This window comes from Monodon monoceros, unplaced genomic scaffold, assembly GCF_005190385.1.
Source record: "Monodon monoceros isolate NGI ecotype Baffin Bay Population unplaced genomic scaffold, NGI_Narwhal_1 Super_Scaffold_13, whole genome shotgun sequence".
Lineage (NCBI taxonomy): Eukaryota > Metazoa > Chordata > Mammalia > Artiodactyla > Monodontidae > Monodon > Monodon monoceros.
Window position 1 is genome coordinate 70161416 of NW_021703769.1, and position 18633 is coordinate 70180048.

At 43.8% G+C, this 18633-nt stretch overlaps 1 protein-coding gene across 5 annotated transcripts in view; it reads left to right on the forward strand.

Moving 5' to 3' along the window:
• SGF29 (SAGA complex associated factor 29) overlaps positions 1-18633 on the forward strand; it is a 38212-nt gene that overhangs the window by 4907 nt on the left and 14672 nt on the right. Inside the window, exon 2 of one of the 5 annotated variants that reach the window (XM_029220055.1) lies at positions 4279-4361. The exons of 2 other annotated variants lie outside the window; for them this stretch is intronic. The gene's annotated coding sequence lies outside the window, so the exon portion shown is untranslated. Of the gene's footprint in view, positions 1-4182; positions 4362-11036; positions 11056-18633 lie in introns of those variants that run through there. 2 more of the 5 variants (XM_029220054.1, XM_029220057.1) reach the window with 2 other exon arrangements.

The window sequence follows — 18633 nt, forward strand, 5'->3', positions numbered from 1 at the left end:
GCAAGGTGCACCTAATCCAGACTTGTGAGTAACTCCCAGAGAAGGTCATGTGTTAGCTTACTGGAAAGGATGAGCAGAAGTCAGATGGACCAGGAGATCGTGGAACAGTGTCCCAGGAAAGTCAAAGCGGGGAAAGTGTAGTGCATTTAGTTAACCAAAGGAGTTGGAGTACAAGAGAGTTTTAGTTCTTGATTTAGGAGACAATAGTCTCCTGTTTCCCAGTTCAGTGCTATTTTTTTATTTTTATTTTTTTTGCGGTACACGGGCCTCTCACTGTTGTGGCCTCTCCCGTTGCAGAGCACAGGCTCCAGACATGCAGGCTCAGCGGCCATGGCTCACGGGCCCAGCTGCTCCGCGGCATGTGCGATCTTCCCGGACCGGGGCACAAACCCGTGTCCCCTGCATTGGCAGGCGGACTCTCAACCACTGCGCCACCAGGGAAGCCCTCAGTGCTACTTTTTAAGTACTACCTGTCTCTCTAAGTCTATTGACAAATATATGATGATTCAGCCCATCTGTCAATTTTCTCACATAGAGAAAATAAAACACACATAGCTCATGCTTACCCAGGTGTAGACGTTAAGATTTTCCAAACCCTGTTGCTTAAAATGTCTTTTTATTTTATTTTTAAATTTATTTTATTGGGGTATAGTTGATTTACAATGTTATGTCAGTTTCTGGTATACGACAAAGTGATTCAGTTATTTATATACATATATTCATTTTCATATTCTTTTCCATTATGGTTTATTACAGGATACTGAATATAGTTCCCTGTGCTATAGAGTAGGACCTTGTTGTTTATCCATTCTATATATAATAATTTGCATCTGCTAATCCCAAACTCCCAATCCATCCCCCCCACCCGCCTTGGCAACCACAAGTCTGTCTCTATGTCTGTAAGTCTGTTTCTGTCTCTGTTTTGTAGATAAGTTAGTTTGGGTCATTTTTTTAAAAAATATTTATTTATTTAAAAAAGTTTTTGCCTATGTCTCTTAGTTGCGGCACACTGGATATTTGTTGTGGCATGTGGGCTCTTTGTTGTGACTCACGGGCTTCTCTCTAGTTGTGGTGTGCTGGTTGGTTTTCTGTCTCTAGTTGAGGCGCGCAGGCTTAGTTGCCCTGAGGCATGTGGGATCTTAGTTCCCCGACCAGGGATCGAACCCACGTCCACTTCATTGGAAGGCGGATTCTTTACAACTGGACCACCAGGAGGTCCCTGGGTCATATTTTAGATTCCACATGTAAGTGATATTATATGGTATTTGTCTTTCGCTATCTGACTTACTTCACTTAGTATAATATGGTAATCTCTAGGTCCATCCATGTTGCTGCAGACAGCATTATTTCATTCTTTTTTACAGCTGAGTAGCATTCCATTGTGAAGCATTCCATTGTGATATATATATATATATATATATATCACATCTTCTTTATCCATTCATCTGTCGATGGGACACTTAGGTTGTTTCCATGTCTTATTGTGAATAGTGCTGCTATGAACATAAGGGTGCTTGTATCTTTTCAAATTAGAGCTTTGTCTGGATATATGCCCAGGAGTGGGATTGCCGGATCATATGGCAACTTTGCTTTTAGTTTTTTGAGGAACCTCCATACTGTTCTCCATAGTGGCTGTACCAATTTACATTCCCACCAACAGTGTAGGAGGGTCCCCTTTTCTCCACATCCTCTCCAGCACCTGTTGTTTGTGGACTTTTTAATGATGACCATTCTGACTGGTGTGGTACCAGAGGCGCCTCATTGTAGTTTTGATTTGCCTGAAATGTCTTTTTAGAGGAATAATCACTTCATAGTATAGATTTCCATTTAAGTTAAAATTTTTATATCAATCAGGTCGTGCCATAGAGCTCTTAAATGTGGAAGGGACGATAAGGGGTCACTTTGTCAGTGACGGGAGGGGGCAATGGGAGCAGCCTGACACTCTGGTGCAGTCAATAAAGAGGTCATTGTCTGTGAACTGACCTAAATCATCTACTTTTTTTTTTTTAATTTATTTTTGGCTGCGTTGGGTCTTTGTTGCTGCGCACGGGCTTTCTCTAGTTGTGGTGAGTGGGGGCTCTTCTTCGTTGCGGTGCGCGGGCTTCTCATTGCGGTGGCTTCTCTTGTTGTGGAGCACGGGCTCTAGGCGCACGGGCTTCAGTAGTTGCAGCAGGTGGGCTCAGTAGTTGCAGTGCGTGGGCTCTAGGGCGCACACGCTCAGTAGTTGTGGTGCACGAGCTTCGTTGCTCCGCGGCATGTGGGATCTTCCCGGACCAGGGCTCAAACCCGTGTCCCCTGCATTGGCAGGCGGATTCTTAACCACTGCACCACGAGGGAATTCCGAAAGGAAATTTTTAAGTGTCAGTTTATTTCATCCCTTTCCTCCATTGGGTTCCATGCATACTATGCCACCTTCTGGTCATGATATGTTTTTTTTGTCTGTGTCAAGGAAAACCACCATTAAATGCGAGTACAGTAATTACAATATCTCCCACCTGCCTGCCACATGAGGTCAGGTTGAAGAGAGCTTTTTGTTTTGCTTAAGTGGGTGATGGGTGAGCATGAACAGGGACAATCTGAGAGATTGGAGGCTGGCTTTACATAGAAGGTGCTGAAGCAACCATGTAAAAAGCCAATCCTGAAGGGGGAGAAACCAAAGAGCAGAGAAGGATGTGAGCATGGCCCTCAGCAGTGGAACTCTGTGTCAAGGGAGGAATTTGTAAAGGGATTGTTAGGAAAGTATGGTATGTAACTCTCTCCACATGCCCTGAAGAGACCGTCAGTGAAGGTTGCTGTGACTTTTCAAGGCTCTTTGGAAAAGCATTTCAGGTGTGTTGCTCTGAAGTGATGAGACTTAACGGATAGATGAAGAAGGCCCAGATTTCTTTGCCATGCTGTAGCTTTCTCACAGGACGGAACTATGCTGCCCAGACAAAGGGAGTGTTCTGGTCAGTTCCACAGTTCTAGCTTTCTCCTATATGACAGTACCTGATACATAGTAAGTGCCCAACAAATGTGAACTGCAGACACTTAGTGATGGACTGAATATGGGCTGGGAAGGAAAATGTGATATCAAGGGTAACTCCCAGCTGCCGGCTTGGGCCATTGCTGCCAAGTGGAAGGTAAGAAAATGAAAACTGAGGACAGATGATTCTTTTGAGAAATCTGGATGTGGAGGGGAGGACAGAGCTACCTCTTACAATATGGGCAACACTCTAAAACACTTTTAAAAATTAATCAGGTGATACATTTTAAGTGATACATGTTTATTGTAGGAAACATAAGAAATTAAAGTCAAACAAACAAAAAGTTGTGAGTGCCAAATCTCCCCTGAGGAGAATCTGAAGTTGGTATTTGACATTCAGGAGAAATAGCTTCTGAGACTCCTACAAACACAAAAATGTGAAATCCTTGCTAGCATAAGCCTCATAAAATGCAGGATATAAAGCTGAGACTGGGTAGATGGTCATGCCATTTATTGAGAGACCACAGAAAGAAAAGCAAGCTTGCAGGAAGAAAATGATGCATTAAGTTTTGGACTGAAACAGTTTGTGTTGATGTCTGAGATTCTTCTAATGAATAAAACAATATTGAAGGCCTATTATATACCAGGCACTATGCTAGGTAGCTGGAATACATAGGTGACTAAAACAGATGATCCTGACTTTATTGAGCTGGCAAGTGTATCAAATAATCGAAAAATATATATAATTATAAACTTTGGTAGGGGTTATGTAAGAAATTACAAGATGCTAGGATGTAGACCATTGTAGTTAAATACTTGCTCACCCAACTGTAGTACATTCCTGGGAAGATTCCCTAAAAGCATGATTTCTGGGTCTACAGATCTGCTTCTTTCTATTTGTTTTTAAAGAATTTAAAAATAAACTTTATTTTTTGGAGCAGTTTTAGGTTTCCAGCAAAATTGAGGCAGAAAGTACAGAGAATTCTCATATGCCCACTGCTCCCACTTCAATCAACAATCTGGTCGTTTAAAAAAAGTATTATTGTTTTATAGAGGCATTTATTGGGGAATGGGAGAGGATATTGAAAACACACAAGGACCCTGGTTTGGTAAAATAAGGTTCAGTTGAGTCGGGAACAGTGTGTAAACTGAAAACTACATTTCCCAAGGGGCAGCACGGCATGTCACAGAGGAAGACAGCGCATGCGTAGAGAGGTCCTCCGCGCTGCGACCAAGCTCATAAAAGGCAAAAAAGCGTGTGTGATTTTCGCCCTGCCGCGAATCTTTGAACGCAAGCGCGTTGTTATCCGCAGACTTTGAAAAGCATTCGAGCGACCGCGCGCCTGCTCCCGCTGTCGCAGTTTCCAGCGCGACGTGCTTTTCCACCCGTGGCTCGGTAGGTGGCTATGGGTCGCGGTCTGGGACACCCCCCAGCCTTCGCCCACCCCGCCCGGAGAATGGCGGGAGCGGAGGGCTGAAGATCCCCATTCCCGGGCCTTGCTGAGGCGGCTCTTGAGGGGCGGTGCGCACGCGCCCTGGGCGGGGAGAGGCGGGGCGCGGGGAGGGAGGGAGGGCTGGCGCAGACCTTCTGTAAGGCCTGCGCTTGCGCCGCCCGCCCTGCGGAGGTGGGAAGCAGCCCCACGTGGAGCTTGGCTTGGTGGCCGGGAGAGGTGGGGTACCCAGCCCAGGTGCGAGAAGACGAGGGCAGAGGATGGGCCCCGAACCTTGGCAGCTTCTGTTATTTGCTCAAGATGTGCTCATCTTAACCAAACAACCTCATTCTTCCTTCACATTCCTCCCGGTGGCTCATCTCTCTGCCCCTGTTTGCAGCCAAAATTTCAACCTGTATTCACCAGCACCTTTTCTCCTCCAAACCCACTCCATTCAGGCCTGGCCCCCACCCCTCCTCTGAAATAGAGCCTTGTCAAAGCCACCGATCATCTCTAGGTCGCCAAATTCAGTGTTAAGTTAGTTCTGAGACCCCTAGCAGTATTTGATGCAGTTTGTCACTGTCTTTAATGGAAACGCGTTTTTTGTTGGCCTTGTGGAACATTCTCGTCTTTAGCTTCAGCTCTCTCTGACTTCTTTGCTGATTCTTGCTCTTCCTTACTTTTAATGGTTGTACTGCCCCAAAGCGTCATCCTAGATATCTGTTCAGTGTTCACTTCCTGGGCTTTAAATATAAATACCGTCTACTGTGCTTAACTCTCAAATTTCTGCCTTCAAGTCATTGCTCTTCCTGAAATTTTGAGTTTTACCTTTCGCCTTGCTCAGTTTTCTCTTTCTTCCAGTTGCTTAGGCCAAGGACCTTGAGTTATTGTAGGTGTCTTTTGCTTCCTCTCTCTCCTCCTCCATCAGTCAGCACATATTTATCCTTGAGGCTTTGAAGTTTCACTCCTGGGTGTCCAATTGTAGGTATGTTTGGTATTTGGTCAGTCCTTTCTGCCTGAGAATTTCTGTTTTCATTTTTGGCGTTCTCTGTCATTTATTCAGATTTAGTCATTTATGTATTCTGATCCATCCCTTTTAGAGTGTTTATTTCACCTACAATTAAGTATACCAAACTGTTTAATATCTGTGTTCCTTTCTGGACTGTAAGTTTCCTAAGATCAAGGCAGGGACTGTTTGTCTCATTCACTGCTGTATACCCCTCATGCCTGGCACAGAGTAGGTGCTTGATAAATGTTAATGAATGAATGAATGAATGAATTTACAAAGGGAAAGTACCTTTTCTCCATAGGTGGTAAGTAGACAATCCCTCTTAAGAGGATATTGGTTACAACTAATTTGTTTTCTGCGGTCCGGGAGGAGAAGGTGTTGAACAGCCCAGGTTCAGAATTGTTGCAGTGTTTCTAAGAGGTTTCCAGGATTCAGTTCAGTTTTGCAGTCTATTTTGAGGACTTGGTAGGTGCCAGGCCCTGTGCTAGTTGCTGGGAATATAAAGATAAATAAAACTGCATCCCTCTCTTCTAAGAGGTGTGGCAGGAGAGACAAGTGAAACAATTAGTCGCCGGGTGTATGTGTGACAGGTGCCAGAACGGAAGTTGGTGTACCGTGTTTTGGAAGTTTCTGGAAGTTTTGGTTGCCCTTGGCATCAGGGCAGATGAGAGGGGCCTGGGACAGCCAGATCTCCCTGCCAGTTGTTTCTGGCTATAAGCAGCTTTGTCCTTCTATCCTAGTATGCCATACAAATATTGTGTTCTCTGAGTGCCATGGTGTGAAAAAGGTTGGCAAGTACTGCTGTAAAAGTGTTAATTTTGCTGCCATTTGATTTGGACCCTGAAAAATGAGTAAATTTGAGAGATCCAGAGGGGAAGAGGGGGAAGGATCAAAGGCATTTCAGGCAGGCATAACAGAAGCATAAAAGCCTGTGCTTGTTTGAGGCTGGGGCCCTGGGATTTTTCGGCGTGGATATTGTAGGTCAGTTGAGAGGTGCCCTCCAGGATCTGAAGCAGTGCCTTGGAAGTGTTTGGTAAACCAGAGTGTCCATTTTATAAATACCTGGCCCACCACGAGGCACCCTTTTCTCAGTGGGTAGGTCCAATTAGAGTCCATAGTTTTAGAGACCAATTTTCTGGAGCTAGAAGCAGGGATGTTAAGTCAAAGTCCTTTTTTTCTGATTTCTAAATTTATATACAAAGATTCTTACAAAGGTTTTAAAAATGAATCTCACTTGGAATTTTGATGAGTCATCTGCCTCAGAAAAAATACCCAATTTATGTCACTTCAGGATTTGTGGTCACTGTATCTGTGGAGAGGAAGGTAGAATGGTGAACACTGAACCAGTGGGAGTTGGATGTTGATACTAAGTTGTTTGAGCCCTTAAGGCTTAGGTTGCAGAGTCAGACAAACCTGAATTTGAATCCCACCTCTTCCACTTATTGTTTGTGTTTTCTTGGTAAAGTCACTCATTTCTCCAAGACTCAAGTTTCCTCAGTACTATGAACAGTACTTTGCAGGATTGTTAAAAAGGATAATCTACGCAAGAGTGCTTAGCACATGGTAGGTAATCAGGAATAGCTGTCATTGTTACCTTTATTTTCCTACCTCTTTTTTTTTCAGATGGCACAATGAATCACTGTCTTGCTGGTGATACTTTCAGTGTAATCGTAATAACCTAACAGTTGATTGGCAGTTTACAGTAGACAAATTGCTTCTACTTCCATGATCTCTTTTGCTATTGAATATGCTGAAGTTGTGACAAAACTTAGAATTGGGAGGAAGAGCATAGATTTTATAGTTTGCAGACTTGCAATCCCAGCTCAACTACCTGTATTTCCTGAGTTACCAGCATAACTTAACCTGTCTGAACTTCAGTTTCCCCAGCTGTAAAGAAGGTGGGCTTGTAGCATTGATGTAGGTTTAAAGGAGAATCACCTGTGTAAGCTTCAGTACAGAAGCATGGTAGGTACTGGGCGGGGGTGGGGGGGGGTAAGTGGAAATCATCGTCTTAATTTTTTAAAAAAAACTAATTGATTAATGTAGCTTCTTACTGATGGTGGCTAAATTGAGGGTATGGGATCTGAGTGTAGAGTCTTAGATGCTTTGCTTCCCTTTGACTCATAACAAAGCTTTTATTGTCTTGAGTCCTGTGGGATTCTTTTTAGAGTGGTTTAAGTGTAGGATGTTTGCATTTGTTTGTATGAGGCCTTGGCTGCTAGTAGAGGGTCAGAGAACAGTTTTAAGCTGGGTGTTTAGCAGCTGGTATGTGCTTTCCACCTCAAGCCTTTGTCCCCAAGAATTACCTCTTTTTAGTCAAACTTCCCAGTTGCAGGTAACAAAAAGGTAACCCAAACTAGTCTAAGCAGAAAAGGAGTATCTGTTGACTGTATCTGGAGTCCTGGATGCATCAGCTTCAGGCATGGCTGTATCCAGAAGCCTAAACTATGTCACCAATATTTTCTGTGTCTTCTCAGCTCTGCTTTTGTCCATGTTGATTTCTCCCTCAGGCAGGTAAAAGCCTCCATCAGTTCCAGGCTTCCATGCTACTCTTTTTTAAAAACATCTTTATTGGAGTATAATTACTTTTTTTTTTTAAACATCTTTATTGGAGTATGATTGCTTTACAGTGGCGTGTTAGTTTCTGCTGTATAACAAAGTGAGTCAGCTATATGTGTACATATATCCCCATATCTCCTTCCTCTTGTGGCTCCCTCCCACCCTCCCTATCCCACCCCTCTAGGCGGTCACAAAGAACCGAGCTGATCTACCTGTGCTATGCGGCTGCTTCCCACTAGCTAGCTACCTGTTTTACATTTGATAGTGTATATATGTCCATGCCACTCTCTCACTTCGTCCCAGCTTCCCCTTCCCCCTCCCCATGTCCTCAAGTCCATTCTCTACGTCTGCGTCTTTATTCCTGTCCTGCCCCTATGTTCTTCAGAACCTTTTTTTTTTTTAGATTCCATATATATGTATTAGCATACGGTGTTTGTTTTTCTCTTTCTGACTTCACTCTGTATGACAGGCTATAGGTCCATCCACCTCACTACAAATAACTCAATTTCGTTTCTTTTTGTGGCTGGGTAATATTCCATTGTATATATGTGCCACATCTTCTTTATTCATTCATCTGTCGATGGACACTGAGGTTGCTTCCATGTCCTGGCTATTGTAAATAGAGCTGCAATGAACATTGTGGTACATGACTCTTTTTGAATTATGGTTTTTCTCAGGGTATATGCCCATTAGTGGAATTGCTGGGTCATATTCCATGCTACTCTTTTTTTTTTTTCGGTACGTGGGCCTCTCACTGTTGTGGCCTCTCCTGTTGCGGAGCACAGGCTCTGGACGCGCAGGCTCAGCGGCCATGGCTCATGGGCCCAGCCGCTCCGCGGCATGTGGGATCTTCCCAGACCGGGGCACGAACCCGTGTCCCCTGCATCGGCAGGCGGACTCTCAACCACTGCGCCACCAGCAAAGCCCTCCATGCTACTCTTAACCAACAGAAAGAGGTTATCTTTTTGCAGATAGCTCTAGCAAAAGATCTGAAATTGATTTTGTCCAGATTTGGGTCACATATCTCTTCCTGAACCAGTCATGGTGGTCAGGGAGAATATAATACTTTCATGGGCCCAGGTGGTATACACAGCCTTGGAGCCAAGGTGAGGGGTGGTTTCCCAAAGGGAAATTAAGAGTGCTATTTACCAGACCTAAATATTTACTTAAGAATAATGAATATGTGTGTTTAAAAAGAATCACATATGACTGCTCATAGCAGTTTTATTCATAATGACCAAAAGTGGAAATAGATGCTATTCAGAGAGAACAGGTTAAACAAACCAGTTTGTTCATACAATAGGTGCAACTCAGCAATAGAAAGAAGCAAACTCCTGATACACGCAGCAACACAGATGAATCTCAAAACACATTAAGTGAAAGAATCCAGACACTAAAGAATATGGATGGCATGATTATGTTTCTGTGAAATTCTGGAATAGGCATAACTAGTCTGTAGTGGAAAATATCAGAACAGTGGTTCCCCTTGTGGGTAGAAATAGAAAGTGTGGCCATCTAAGTGGAAAAAAGAGGGTTCTAGGACCCAGAAGGTTTAGGGTACTGGGCCTTGCTTCAAAATTCATAAGAATTCTGAAACTTACAGGAATTACCTAACCTCTTCTTGGTTAGAGGCTAATGCTGAGATCAGCTGGGACCCCTGGACTCAGATAATGGGCAGCTTGGGCTGAACATTCAGTTTCCTCCCAGCTGGGAGCTGCCTGAACTTTCAGTTAGATGTGGTCCTGAGTCTGCATTCTGGCTTTGCACCGCCAGGCTTAGTGTCCTCAGAGTGGAGAACCACAGAAGCCTTTGCCTCTACTGAGAATGTGCTTTCTGGGGAAATTCAAGTTCACAGCTGACTGGATCCAGAGATAGCAGTAATTTATTGGAAAATCATAAAATGAGTTGGTTTTCCCAGGCAGGGCGCACCCAGTAGGCAGAGCTTAAGCAGGAGGGGCCCTTAAATGGCGGGGGCAGTGATTGCTTCCCCAGGCTTGGGATGTATCAGCGTTTTCTGTGCCTTGTGCCTTTGACTGCTTTGCTCAACTTAACACAGTCCCTGTCTTTTTTCCTGGCAGTCCCCTGACCCACATCTACAGGTAAGGAGGAGGCAGCTCGTGTCTGCTAAGTGCACGCTCTGCGCCAGGCACTGTCTATCACCTTACTTGTGTGGTTAGTCCTCAAGTGGGTGCTCTGGTTTTTATAGAGACTCAGAAAGGTTAGAGCACTTTCTCAGGGTGAGAACTCTATAGCTCTTCTGTCCCCATTCCTCTCCTTGGAACACTCCTAAAATATGCCTGTCAGTTCATTACCCTGATGGCTGTATTGCAGGCAATCACGAGGGGAAACAACCAACACACCTACAACCATTCTGTACCTAGGCAGCCATTCTGTTTTTCACTTTCAGTGCAGTATTCAATAAATTACACGAGGGGACTTCCCCGGCGGTCCAGTAGTTAGGACTCCATGCTTCCAGTGCAGGGGATGTGGGTTCAATCCCTGGTTGGAGAACTAAGATCCCACATGCCGTGCAGTGTGGCAAAAAAATAAATAAATTAATTAATTAATTAAAATTTTAAAAAAAATTTAAATAAATAAATTACATGAGATAGTCACTTTATTGTAAATAGACTTTGGGTTAGACGGTTTTGCCCAACTGTAGGCTAATACTGTAAGTGTTCTGAGCACGTCTAAGGTAGGCGAAGCTAAGCTATGACGTTCAGTAGGTTAGGTGTATCAAGTGCATTCTCAACTTATGATATTTTCAACTTATAGTGGGTTGATCGGAACATAACTCCATGGTGAGTCAGGGATGATCTGTATATTATATATACAGAAGGTATCATACAAAATGAAAATCATTGTAGGTTGCTGGGATTTGCTTTAAGATATTCTTTGATGTTGTTGACTTTTCTTTTTTTTCATCTAAATTAGGGAAAAATGGAAATAGAGTTGCGACCAGAGTACTTTGGAGAGCCAGGGGAGTTTCTGACTGCCTCGCTGGTTAAGGAGTACCCCAGAGAAGAGAGGGCACTGGAGTAGGAAGAACTCGCTGCCTTTTGTCAGTCAAGTCCCAGGGGAGGGGCCTCAAGGTAGTGGAAACAGCTTGATGGTCCTTTCAGAGAGCTCAGTACCGACTGCTTCCAGAGAGAGCAGTAGTTCATTGTATGATAAAATCATAAAATGAGGTTCTCCTAGGCAGGGCACTACCCAGTGGGCAAAGTGAGCCTCCAGAATCCTGGCACTCATCTCATTACTTCAGAATTATTGGGTTGGCCACAAAGTTCGTTAGGGTTTTTCCATAAGATCTTTTTGGCCAACCCAGTACTTCACACTGAACAGAAATGAGGTGAGAAGAGAGCATTTTAAAAGTCACAAGTCAGTGTTTTTATGTGAAGGCATCCTGACAGGTCTCTTGTCAAAAACAGGGCCCTCCTTTCCCACCTCTGCCTTCTGATTGCAGGATTAGGCCCTGCCTGGCTTGGTATTTGACCTACCCCTTTCCCTCCAGACCAAGTAGGTCAACTTTTTCACTTTGGTTGGCTGAAAGTTTCAACGTCAATTTCATTGTCTGTCTCTGCATCTACTAATTGCAAAAGGTTTTATGAGATAACATACTTTTTCTTCTTGTATATACAACAGGGGTTGCCTCAAGGGGTGGGAGATTTCATTGTGTTTCTTTTAATCATTTGAATTTTTTTTACTGTGTGCATATATTATCTGGTAGTTAACGGTTTTCTTTTATTTTTTTTTCCCCTTAGGCGGAACAGACTTTGTGTGTAACCACAGTAAGGCAAAGAGACAGATGATATGGCAGTAATGTGATGAGAGCCTAAACTAAGGCAGTGACAGGTGTGATGGAAGAGAAGGGTCTGGATTTAAGAGAAATTTCTGAGGCAAAATCAATAGAATTTGAATGGGGATTGATCAAGGGCATGGGGTTTGGAGATGAGCAAGGAGAAGACCCCAGGATTTCCAGCTTGGGAAGCTGGCTGGACAGTGATGGGCACCACTCACCCACGTCTGGAAGGCAGAGCCGTGCAGGGCAGGGAGTGTAAGGTGTCTGAGGCGCATCATGGTTGGGACGTTCAGGCGGCAGCTGCAGGTCTGAGCTGGGAGCCTTGGAGAGAAGTCAGGGCTGATGATACTGATGTGGAAGTTTCAGAATATGGGTGCTTGAAGCTGGTGACAGTGCTCAGGGAGTGCTTAGAGAATGAGAAGAGGATCCAGGGTGACCGTCCACTGAGGTGGAGGAGGAGGGCAACAGAAAAATAGGGGAGACTGGAGGCCTGGAAACCCAGAGAACAGAGCTTTGAGGAGCAGCGTGTGGTCGGGTGTTCAGTGCAGCAGAAAGTTCCAGGAGCTGGCAGGAGATCACAGGCACTGAGGGAGCGCCGGACTGCAATGGTTAAAGATTAAATGGGGGCTTCCCTGGTGGCGCAGCGGTTGGGAGTCCGCCTGCCGATGCAGGGGACGCGGGTTCGTGCCCCGGTCTGGGAGGATCCCGCATGCCGCGGAGCGGCTGGGCCCGTGAGCCATGGCCGCTGAGCCTGCGCGTCTGGAGCCTGTGCTCTGCAGCGGAAGAGGCCACAGCAGTGAGAGGCCCGCGTACCGCAAAAAAAAAAAAAAAAAGATTAAATGGGAGTAGAAGTGAGGATGGGGGGTACCGTGCCAGCCCTGCGCTAGGTACGGAGGATAAAGTGATCCCCGCTGTCAGAGACTGGACACGCTGGGGGAGGGGACAAATATACACACGCACAGAATTGCAATACGATTTGATGGGCACAGTGGTGGAGAGGTGCACAGGGTATAATGGGGACACAGAGAAAGGTAACTTCACCCAGCTGAGGAGACTGGGGCTTTCTATGATTAGGGGAGGGGGTGACTTGGTAGTAATCCAGGTCTTAGAGAACAGTTAAATCAGGCAGAGGATTAGGGGTAATCTGCCTGCAGGAAGAACATCCCAGATAGAGGGAGCAGCACAAACATAAGTTACATGGCGCCCAGTCAACAGCGGAACAGTTCAGTGTTACTGGAATATAAAATGTGAGGCAGACAGGGCTGAGCGATGTTCGAGTGGGGGAGACATGAGGATGGAAACCTCTTTGTGGAGACCTTGTGTCTTGTATTAAGGGCTTGACTTTTCCTGGCGGGAGAACGTGGGAGGGGATTGAAAGTTTTTGGTAGGGAAATGACATGGCCACACTTGTCTTCTAGATGGACAGTCCTGGAGCTCTGCAGAGGGTGGGTTTGAGGGAGACGAGAAAGCAGGGAGGAAGCCCAGCTAGGAGGCTGCCGTATAAGTTACGGTGAGACGGACCTGATACAGCCTGAACCAACGAGTGAAGGACGAAAAAGGAGTGGATGGAGGCCTGAAATACTGGGGCAGTAAATCAGCCAGAGTGGCGATTGGTTGGACATGAGGATCGAGGGAGAAGGGGGAGTTGAAAATAACTCAGGTTCCAGCGTAGGCGGCTGAATGGGCTAGGAGGAGTGTGCTGCCACCTAGGGGTTTGGGGGTGGGGTGAGTAGGGAGGGGATGAGCTTGCTTTTGGACATACTGATTTTTTTTTTTGAACAGTTTTACTGAGATATAATTCACCTACTAAACAACTCACCCATTTAAAATGTATAATTTATTGCGTCTTTTAAAGTATATTCAGAGTTGTGCAACCATTATCATCTAATTTTAGAATATTTTCTGGGTACATTGATTTAACAAAATTTCTTTTATTATGGAACATTTCTAACATACAGAAGTAGAATCACATAAGGAGTGTCTGTGCTGGGCAGAGTGATTTGGGGTCTCCTCTGGTGGAGATGTCCAGCCAACACGAATCATTGTTACGGGAATTTCAAAATGGACCTAACTTCGGGGAGGGGTGTCAGGGCAGGAGAGAGGTGGTGTGTGAAGGAGTAAAAATATGAAGTTTCTGTCGATTTTCCAACACTACTTACCAGTGGGGTTATTGGTGAAAAAGGGTTGTTGATGACAGCAGAGATGACTGTTCTTGCCTGAGGAGCTTCCAGGCTGGTTGGGGAAGAAAAGATCTACCTACATCCACTGGCTGGAAAGCCAGTTTATAGGTCTAGGTAGGTTCCAGGAAAAGTCAAGAGAAAAGTTAGGCTTATTTAGGGATGGTCAGACAAGACCAGTTTTGATCTGGTTGTTGAAAAAAGTGTAATGTTTGTTTCCTTGGCAGAGAGGGAGAGGGTATAGATGGCACACCCTTTCAGCCTCTTTGGAGGGTAGGGTGGAATGGGACAAGACATCTGCGTTTGAGTGTGTGTAGATAAGACAGACCAGAAGAAATGTCAGCAAATAATGACAGATGACACTGGATATGTCTCAGGGCTGGATCCCACCCCTCACCCTCCGGCCTCTTCAGATGCAGCCCCATTCTCTCGTCCTTGGACTTGTTCTCAGTGTGCTCCCGCCCCTCAGCCAACAGGCTCACATTTCCTCCACCTGTAAATCCTCCTCCTTCTGCTTGGCCTCCCCTTCAAGGCTCCACCTCTGTCTCTGCGTCACAGCCCGGCTAGCAGGAAATTGTTATCTTTATTTGCTACCACACCCCTCCTGCATGGTGGTGGGTCTGAGGGCAGGAGCAAAGGTATTAGGAGGGAGAAGGCTTGAAGTGTCAGAATTCTCGGAAGGTAACTGATTTACCTGGCAGCAGAGTGGGAGTGCTTGCTATCAATGCTTGTATAAAGTAAAACCCACTGTCCGGCTGGGGGGGGGGGGCTTCCCCCAGTTCTATTTTTATTTTACTTTACTTTTATTTATTTTTAGCTGCATTGGGTCTTCGTTGATGCACGCGGGCTTTTCTCTAGTTGCAGCGAGTGGGGGCTACTCTTCATTGTGGTGCGCCGGCTTATTGCTGTGCCTTCTCTTGTTGTGGAGCACAGGCTCTAGGTGCATGGGCTTCAGTAGTTGCGGCACGCGGGCTCAGTAGTTGTGGCTCGCGGGCTCTAGAGCACGGGCTCAGTAGTTGTGGTGCACGGGCTTAGTTGCTCTGTGGCACGTGGGATCTTCCTGGACCAGGGCTCGAACCCGTGTCCCCTGCATTGGCAGGAGGATGCTTAGCCACTGCGCCACCACGGAAGCCCCATTCCCCCAGTTTTAATATGCACAGTGTAGGCATGTAAAAGGCATGGTTCTGACCAGGATTCTGCTTTATGTGTCAGGAGAGAACAACCCTTTTCCGTGCTGATCCGTTCCTTCCAGGGATCTTCCCACTGGACTCTTCTTTGGTCCACACGTTCACCTTGGTTGTGGTTCATTGGGGCTCTTTCCCCCTTCCTCTTTGCTCACTCAGCAGATCATCCCTAGCGTCATCAATTCCCAAGACTTTAGCAACGACCTCTATGCTGATCATTCTCAAATTTATCCACTTTGAATCTCTTAAACTCTAGATCCCTGATTTTGTGTGGTTCTAATTAATGCAGCCAGACTTTTTTTTTTAAGGGACATGTTCTTCTCTAGGTTAGAATGCATTATATAAAGCTTGTGGTGGTAAAAATAAATAGTGTTGCACGTGTGAGGAAAAAAAGATATGTCACAAGCAGTCAAATGAAAATAAGTTGGACTTCATAAAAATTAAAAACTTGTGCTTCAAAGGACGCAATTCAGTAATCATTTTAAAAAAAACCAATTGAAAATGGCAAAGGGCAGTTCTCCAGAGAAGATACACAAAGGCCAGTAAACACATGAAGAGATGTTCAACATCATTAGCCATCAAGGAAATGCAAGTCAAAACCACTGGTTACCATTTCACACCCAGTAGGATGGCTATAATCAAAAAGACTGAGAATGTCACATGTTGGTGCACATGCAGAGATATCGGAACCCTCATACATTGCTGATGGGAATATAAAATGGTACACCCACTTTGGAAACAGTCTAGCTGTTCTCAAAAGGTTAAACATAGAGTTACCATATGATCCAACATTTGCACTCCTAGGTGTATACCCAGGAAATGAAAACATGTCCACAAGTGTTCATAGCAGCGATGTTCATAACAGCCAAAAAGTGAACACAACCCAAATGTCTATCAGTTGATGAATGGATATACAAAATGTGGTATTTGCAAACATGAAATATTATTCAACAATAAAAAGAAATGAAGTGCAGAACAGGCAAATCGGTAGAGACAGAAAGTAGATTAGTGTTTGCCTGGGGCTGGAAGGGACGGAGACGTACATGTATTTAAAGCATACAATGCAGTGGTTTTTAGTATATTCAGGGTTACGCAGACATCACCACAGTCAATTTTAGAACATTTTCACCGCCTGGCCAAAAAGCCCGATTCTCATTAACAGTCACTCCCCTTCCTCCCTCAACCGCCCCCCCAACAGCTTTCTATGGACTTGCCTATTCTGGATACTTCATATAAATGGAATCATACAATATGAGGTTTGTTTTGTCTGGCTTCTTTCACTTAGCATAATGTTTTCAAGGTTCATCCATGTGTAGCATGTGTCAGTACTTCATTCCTTTTTAGTGTAATAATATAGTCTATTGTATGGATAATACCACACTTTACCCATTCATATAGTTTCTCCACATCCTCACCAACACTTGTTATTATGTCTCATTCTCATTATAGCCATCCTAGTGAGTGTGAAATGGTATCTCCTGTGGTTTTGATTTGCATTTCCTTGATGGCTAATGATATCAAGCATCTTTTCATGTGCTTGTTGGCCATTTGTATATCTTCTTTGGAGAACTGTCTGTTCAGATCATTTTTATATATGGTCTGAGGTAGGGCCCCAAATTCACTCTTTTACATGTGGACGTCCAGTTGTCCTTGCACCATTTATCAAAAAAGACTATTCTTTCCCCATTAAGTTGTCTTGGCAACCTTGTGGAAAATCAGTTGACCATGGATATAAGGGTTTATTTATGGTCTCTTGATTCTGTTCCATTCATCTTTATGTCTACCCTTATGCCAGTACCACACCATCTTGATTACTATAGCTTTATGGTACGTTTTGTAATTGGCAAAACTTTTTCTAGATTATTTTGGCTATTCTGGATCCCTTGAATTTTTATATTAATTTTAGGATGAGCTTGTTAATTTCTGCAAAGAAACCACCTGGGATTTTGATAGGGCTTTCGTTGAAACTGTAGATCGATTTGGGGAGTAGTGCTATTTTAACAATATTAAGTCTGCTGATCCATGAACATGGGATGTCTATTTATGTAGATCTTCTTAATTTTTTTAAACAATGTTTTGTAGTTTTCAGTATAAGAATTGTATACTTCTCTTATTAAACTTATTCCTAAGTATTTTATTCTTTTGGATGCTATTGTAAATTGAATTGTTTTCTTAGTTTCATTTTTGGGTTGTTCATTGCAACTGTATAGAAATGCAGTTGATTTTTGCCTCTTGATCTTCTGTCCCTTAACCTTCTCTGTTAGTTCTAAGAGTTGTTTAGTGGGTTTCTCAGGATTTTGTATATACAAGGTCATGTCATCTGCAGATGAAGAGAGTTTTACTTCTTTCTTTCCAATCTTGATTCTTTTATTCCATTTTATTGCCCTAGTTTGAACCTCTAGAGCAATGTTGACTTGTTGCTGATCTTAGGGGGGAAAGCTTTCAGTCTTTCACCAATAAGTATGATGTTATCTGTGGGTTTTCGTAGATGCCCTTGACCAGGTTGAGGAAACTCCCCTCTATTCCTGGTTTGTGTATTACTCTTTTAATAAGCAAAAGCAGAGATTTTTAAGAAGATATGCATATTTAAATACATAGAGTTCACAGTTCATTACCGGGGGGGTGGGGGACATGCAGTGTGAATCTGATCTTTGTGGATATGGAGATGTACTAATTGAATGACCTTTATAAGAAGGTAGGGTATAAAGTAAAAATTTCAGCATCCTAAAAAAAAGTTCTTTCTTTCCAGTCTACTTTTATCTTTAGGCATATGTCCAGTTTTACCTAGTTACAGTAGCTTACTTTAAAAAAACTTTTATTGAAGTATAGTTGATTTACAATGTTGTGTTAATTACTGCTGTACAGCAAAGTGATTTAGTTATATGTATATATACATTCTGTTTTCATATTCTTTTCTGTTATGGTTTATCATAGGATATTGAATATAGTTCCCTGTGCTATACAGCAAGACCTTGTTGTTTATCCATCCTGTATATAAAAGCTTACATCTGCTAACACCAACCTCCCACTCCATCCCTCCCCCAACTCCCTCCCCCTTGGCAACCACCCTCTATGTCCATGAGCCTGTTTCTGTTTCATAGATAGGTTCCCTTGGCAACCACCAGTCTGTTCTCTATGTCCATGAGTCTGTTTCTGTTTCATAAATAGGTTCCCTTGGCAACCACCAGTCTGTTCTCTAGGTCCATGAGTCTGTTTCTGTTTCATAGATAGGTTCATTTGTGTCATATTTTAAATTCCACATATAAGTGATATCATATATTTGTCTTTCTCTTTCTGACTTACTTCACTTAGTAGGATAATCTCCAGTTGCATCCATGTTGCTGCAAATGGTATTATTTCGTTCTTTTTTATGGCTGAGTGGTATTCCATTGTGTGTATGTACCACATCTTGTTTATCCATTCATCTGTCAGTGGACATTTAGGTTGTTTCCATGTGTTGGCTATACAATAGCTTACTTTTAAAATTACCTTTTATTGTCTCTTATTCTT